Source organism: Lagopus muta, chromosome 10, assembly GCF_023343835.1.
Source record: "Lagopus muta isolate bLagMut1 chromosome 10, bLagMut1 primary, whole genome shotgun sequence".
NCBI classification, from domain to species: Eukaryota; Metazoa; Chordata; class Aves; order Galliformes; family Phasianidae; genus Lagopus; species Lagopus muta.
In genome coordinates, this window is record NC_064442.1 from 19,749,979 (window position 1) to 19,756,847 (window position 6,869).

At 51.5% G+C, this 6,869-nt stretch overlaps 1 non-coding gene across 1 annotated transcript; it reads left to right on the forward strand.

The window, feature by feature from the left end:
• Window positions 1-3,552: 3,552 nt before the first annotated feature.
• TRNAG-UCC (transfer RNA glycine (anticodon UCC)) lies at window positions 3,553-3,624 on the forward strand. The gene has a single exon. It is a non-coding gene; the product is annotated as a tRNA-Gly (tRNA).
• Window positions 3,625-6,869: the final 3,245 nt, after the last annotated feature.

Genomic DNA, 6,869 nt, shown 5'->3' on the forward strand with positions numbered 1-6,869 from the left:
GGACCTAGAGTTACTCATGTTGTACTGGAAAGGGCCTTTGGAGATGATCTACTCCAATCCTCTGTGGGTTGCAGGCACACCTAGATGAGGTTTCTAGGTGGGACACATCACCCTTTGTAGATCTCCCCCCACTACATGGAGTTTTCGTGTAAGTCCTGGCCCTAACTGCACTCCACTCCTTCAGTTTCCCCTGATGACTGGTTTACTTACTGGCCGCTTTTGTGAGGTAAGAGGCATTTTTGGCCACCAAATTGGAACGCCTCCACCTGAGAAGGGGCTGATGTGTCGGACACCAGAAGTAACCTGGAGCTCTCTCTGATGACCTTCCCACATCTGCAGGAAAGGTTGCCAGCAGTGCTGCTGAGAAGCTCCTGAAGTAGCGGAGTAAGCACTGCAAATGGAGGGGAAGGAGACAGCAGAATTGAAGGAATGAAGCCTTCCTCCTTCCTACATCTGGGACTGGAAGGGAAAGACATGCTGCGACAGATTTCCCCTCCTCCTTCCAGTAAGTCCATCAAGAAGAGCTTTCTGGGCACACGCATGCAAGTGATACGCAGAGCAGGTGGCACTGCCTTGTACTCGCTCTGGTAAATGGAGCACTCTCAGGCGCCTGGGCGTGTGGGGATCAAACCTAGAAACAGGTGTGTGTTTTCACACCCAGATGGAGCAACAGAGCTCAGAACGAGAGATAGAATGGGTTGTCTTGGAAGTGTCATCATATGGACAATGGGGAGAAGTAAGGTAGGAAAGGCATTTCTGATAAAGCCCTGAATTGACCAAAACAGGATGGACAACAGCAGTCACTACCTTCTGTAGAATACACAGTGGAAATCCTCCAGACCCCTTGCTTTCTTTCACCCAGCCTGAAGAAGCTCTGCTGTTTGGTGGGAGGCCTTTGAAATAATGACAATTGAGGCTCATTTTTGGCAGCCCCTTGTCTGGGATCCAGAGGGCTGTGCAACATCTGCAGAATGTTACAGAGGGTCAGCCACATGGTTTTTGCAGCCGTGGTGTTGTTGGGGGCTGAGTCGTTGCATGTCCTCAGCACTGTGCTGTTTTCCTTGAACTGAGAAACATTTCCTGTGGTGTGCGCCCTCTCACAGGGTGGGTCATGGGAAGCGTACAGGATGGAGAGCAGAGCCCGCAGTGAATTATGAACAGGAGGAGATGCTTGGCCTGAAGGTTTGCACCGGTATTCTGGCAGAGAGCAAGAGAGAAGGGGATGTCAGGAATGGGAATTGAGCCCAAGACTCCCAGGGTTACAGCCTCTTAGGCTTGGCCTGCAGGGCTGCCCTATGTCTGCTTCCTGGTTGGACAGGTGTTCTCCCTTTTGCTCTGCCTGGGGCCGAGCAGGCTGGCTGGGGAGGGCTCTGCTCCACAAGCCCCTTGGGTCAGGTGCTAGTCCAAGCATCTGCTCCACGAGGGCTCCACACAGAGGGAGGGCAGACTGCTCAGTGCCTGACCCTGTTGAAACAGGAAATTGATAGCCAAGCGTGGAGTGTCCCAAATTTCCCTTGGGTAGAGGCTGAGTGCTTCAGCTCTTGTTGGGAAATTCTTAATGTCTTAATGGCCAAGAACTGCCCGTTAAGTCTTTGTTTTCCAGGGCTGACCTTGTTACAGCCAGGCCTCTGTCTGCAGGTCTGGGAGATGTCCCATGGGGCCAGGTGGGGCAGCAATGCTGAGCAGAGATGAGGGTAGTGTCTCAAATGCCCCGGTCAGCTGGTCTTTCGGGAGGAAGCTGGGCTGGTTTGGAGCAGGACACTCAGCCTGCAGGAGGTGAAGGCAGCCCACAGCCTGGCAGAATAAAAGTTTATCTTGATTAGGAACCAAGCCATCGTTAATTGCTTGGAAGGCAGCTATGCTCACCACCATACCACCAGCCTGCCTACCACACCTGCCCTCTGCCCTTTGGTGGGTCTTGTTATGGAATATCTGGCAAGGATGGGAAAGTACTGACATCAAATGACTGTTGCACAGTAACGGAAGTAGGGGCTGAGCGCTGGGAACTGCTAACCTTTGGAACTTGGCCTGGGAACCTACGCTGGGAATCAGAGCAACCTTGAGAAGTGCAGCTGGCATACTTGAAAAACGCACCTGAGAGCCAGAGCTATCCTGAAGATACCACTTTTCAAGGTAACTGAAGAACTTGAGGAATAACTTACTATCTGGAAGAGTGACAGTCTGACAACTGAGCAAGCATGCTAACAAAATGGGATTTGGCAACAGGAATTGTCTGCTCAAGCAGAAGGAATAGAAATTTGCCTGCGATAATTAATTTCCTTTCTGAAACAAGGAGAGATGTCATGATCTTTTGAATTTCTTGCAGGCAGAATAGGATTTGAAAGCAACTAATACTTACTTGGAAGCAGTGGGATCATCCCGCACTCCCTGGGGTCAGGGTTTTGAGTGCTGCTTCTCTTGTAGAATCTTTTGGAGCGGGTTGTTATTGCCCAGGGCATGGAATGATCCAGGTAGAGATGGCTGGAGCAGGTTGCTGTGGCCAGGTGGCAAAGGTGTTGGACTAGAAATCTGTTGTGATTCTCCATGCAGGTTTGAATCCTGCCAACTACGTGGGATGCAGTTCTCTTTTCTCTACATGCAGTGACCACACGGCAACCACACTGGCACACTGAATAGCTCCGAGGGCTGGGATCAGGGACACAGAGGCTAGTTGGACACTGGTAGCTAGCCTTGTTACCCACTGGTTGTTACTTGGTCCAGTTCCTGTTTCACATATTCATCAACGGCCTGGAGGAAGGGAGAGTTTCCATCCTCATCAAGCTTGCTGATGACACAAAGCTGGGAGGAGTGGCTGCGCTGGCTTTTAGCAAGATTTGGGCACGCTGACGAGTTGTGTGGAGAGGGCGCATTAAAGGGGCATGGTCAGCAGGTCAAAGGAGGTTGTCCTCCCCATCTGCTCTGCCCTGGTGAGGCCACATCCGGCATGCAGTTCTGGGCTTCCCACTTAAGAAAGTGGACAGGGGACTACCAGAGGGAATCCACAGAGTTCTACAAAATGAGTGGGGGTGGCAGAAGACAGGAATTTCCAATTGAACGTGGGAAAGAACTTCATTACTTCATTACATGACAGAGCACTGGAACACGCTGCCGGGAGAGGCTGTGCCGTCTGCTTCTCTGGAGATTTTTTAAAACCGTCTGGATGCTTTCCTGCACAGCCTACTCTAGGGAAGTTGCTGTAGCTGGGTGGTTAGACGAGGAGATCTCCAGAGATGCCTTGCAACCGCACTGATTCTGTGATTCTGTGAGAAAGGGCCATTGAGGAGTAGAGGTCCTAGAGGCCTCCTGTGAACAGATTGCCCCCATTGTTCAGAGGAAAGGGAAAGCACTTCCCTGTTTGCTCCATGTCATACTGGTGTTGTGCTTCTTTGGTGATGTAGCTTCCCAGTCGGGTGGAATTTGTACAATTTCTGTTGGAAAGGCGGAATGAGAGAGAAGTTGCAGCAGATGGTGGTAGTGCACATGCAGAGGGCTGGAAGGAGGAGGATGTGAAGTCTGTGAGCTGCAGGAGCATGAGGAAGGTTGCAGGCAGCTGCGTTGGTGGTATAGTGGTGAGCATAGCTGCCTTCCAAGCAGTTGACCCGGGTTCGATTCCCGGCCAACGCATACCAGCTTTTCTTCTGCTGGTGTCTGAATTGTGCCCTGCTGCACCTGTGCTCCCCAGGTGGCCATCTTCCTCACCCAGCAGTTGACTTCCAGCTGCCCTGGGACATCAAAACATTCCCTCCCCTCCTCAGAGCCCTCGTGCTGCCTGGTTTCTTTCCCAGGACAGCCACATGAGGGCGATGCTGAGAACTGTTGGCGGAGGTCTGTCCTCTCTGGTCCTCTCTGGCCAAAGGCCAGAGACCTGTCTGTGTGATCTGAATTTACCCTGCCTCGAGTGAATAGAACGTTCTCTCCTCCGTACTTTCCATCCCTCCATGCTGGCTGGCCAAAGGAACAGTTTCTTCTTCTTTGGAAAGGATGCTGATACGTATCACTCTCTATCTGTAGAGCACATGTTACTTCCTCAGAAGTACTCGTGCTTGGCAACAGATCCTGCAACCCGGCATAACCGGGTTTGACATACTCCTTTGCACAACCATTATCAGGATTGGAAGTTTCAGCATCCCTGTGTGAGCAGAGCCAGTGCCATACTGTGCTGAGGCTTCAGCATTCTGGTGACATTCTGAATATTTCTGGCCATGGATGTAGCAATGTTCATGCAAAGAAGGATGTGAGGCACCCTCATTTGCTGCAAATGGCAGCATTTAGTCAGAGTGGTTGAGAAGAAGGGGATTGGGAGGCAAACCAGAAGCATTTCTCCAGTTGTGAGAGAAGATCAGGTTTGTGTCCTGAGGCCCAGGAGAACCTCATGAAGTCCAAGAAAGCCACGTGCAAGCACTTGCACCTGGGCCGAGAAAACCCCCGCTACTAATACGAGCTGAAGGATGAAAGGATGGAGAGCAGCCCTAACAAAAAGGACTTGGCCGTACTGGTGTGTGGCAGCAGCTGGACATGAGCTAGCAATGTACCCTTGCAGACCAGGAAGCCAACATCCTGGTCCAAGCAGTGAGGCCAGCAGGGAAAGAGAGAAGATCCTGCCCGTCTGCTGTGTGCTGTGCTGTGAGACCTCACTTGGAGTGCTGCGTCCAGATGGGGAGTCCTCAGCACAGGAGAGACATGGAGCTGTTGGAGCTTATCCAGAGGAGGGCCACAAAAGTGATTCAAGGGATGGAGCACCTCTGTACGAGGACAGGCTGAGAGAGCTGGGATTGTGCAGCCCAGAGAGGAGAAGGCTCTGGGGAGACCTGATAGTGGCCTGGCAGCATCTAAAGGGAAGCTTCATGAACAAAGGAATGAAGACAAGGACAAGATTCCCCTCGAGCCTTTTCTTCTCCATGCAAATGAATCCCTGCTCTCCCAGCAGTCTCCTTTTATAAGAGTCTCCGTATTGCAGAACGATTGATTTTGGCAGTGTTCTCTGCAGGATCTCTTGTTCTTATTTTGCCTGCGGATGGCCTTGTGGTCATGGGACAAGGAAGGTTGTCCCTCCTCTGTTTCCAGTGAGAAGAGGAAAGCTCAGGATGCTTTCTGCTGCAGAGCAGACGCTGAGATGTTTCAGGAGGAAAACAAATCACAAGTCCCAAGGTATGCAGCGCAAAGATTTTAATGACAAGGAAAAAGCAAAGTGTCTCCGTACGGAGAGGGAGAAAAATGTTTTCAGTTTTCAGGGAGGTTGAGAGAACGATCCATCCATTTCTAGGATGTGTTCTCCAGATGGGACAATCCATCGGCTTCAGCAGATGAATCTGCTGGGCGGGCGAGGCAGACACAGCCCGGAGCCCCCCAGACCAAGGGAGCCCCCAGAAGAGATGGGAACGCCCGCGGAGCTGAGGGAGCTGCCAACAGCAGCTGACAGAGAGGATCCCACGGCTGTGCTCTGAGGGAAGGAGGTGAGGATGGGGCCCGGCAGGGTCACCACCACAGGGGAGGCCTCGATAACCACAGTCGAGTCAGCGCAGCGGGCGACACATGGCTCATTGCAGCTGCTTGCCAGTGGGGTTGGGCCAGAGGCACCGCAGGGGGACGGGACGCAGGGTCTGCAGCACGACATCTCTCGCTGAGGGAGGCAAAGCTGAAACACAGAGCAGGGAGGGAACACAGACCCAAAAATCAGTTAGTCTTTTCTTTTTCTGCGTTGGCTCTCTCACCCTCACTTCTTGCTCCACTCTCGTTCTGTTTTCAGTTCCGTGCTCTGAAAGGGAGTGCAGACGATTCTGCCAGCACGGATAGTAGCTTTGCCATTGCACCTGTAGGTCCTATTGGAAAGACTGGCAGCAAATCACTGATTTCCCTGGGATGCTTGTTGCACCAGGACTACCTGCTGTGTTTCATGGTGCAGTAGCATAGAAAATATTGCTGAGATTGGAACAGTACAAGAGGGCTGAGACGAAGAGATGTCACAGCAATCTCCTCTTAAAAATGCATGCTGTCCTTCATTGCTCCTACCATCCTCATTGTGTTCTCTAAGTTACGCCACACATGGTGTCTCACCCAGTTTTGGGGTAGTCAAGATAGTCAAGAGAGGAAAGACTGATCATACCCGTCTCAAAAAATGAAAATCTAGGCAAAGAAGATAGCACAGGATGCACTTGGCTATTTGGTCAGTGCCACCTGCTGCAGGCAATGACTCTGCAGGGCGTACATCCTTGCATCTGACTCCCTGAATTGGATTTGCCCTGAAAGATCCCACTTCTTCCCACCTCTACACATTCGCCACTCTTCCTCAGGAAAAGAGTTCACAGTCCTGAAACATTTGGATTGCCATGCCATACTGAGGCAGCCTACATCAGACCCAAACTGAGGAGCTAGCATGACAGCAGTCAAGCCCACAGGCAGAGTCCGAGTGAAGGGAGGCTTACCTCGTTTCTGCAGGAAAGTGAGGGAAGCAAAGGCGATGCTGAGCCTGCTGCAGCATGGGCTTTTATGCCGTGTTCCTGAGGCATGTGACGACAGAAAAATTCCATGGTCATGAAGCATCAAAGCAGCTAGCGGTTGGTGACTGCCAAGACCTTGCTAGTAATTAATATCTTGCTTCTTTTCCTCTCAAATGTTTTGCTGCAGATTCATACTGCCTCCCATATGAACAGTTCATCTGTATTCCTGTCTGCCTGGCTGCAGATGGGAAAAGAGGCCGAGATCAGCAGGGATGCGGCAGAGGCAGAGAAGACCACCGAGATACTGCTTGAACTCAACATGCGCTTACAGAAACTGCGCTGGCTGTTACTTTGCTATATGCCAAAGTAATGGCAATGAAGGCTGATTCACAGGAAGGGAGAGTAGAACTGGGAGCCAGACACTCTTGTCTG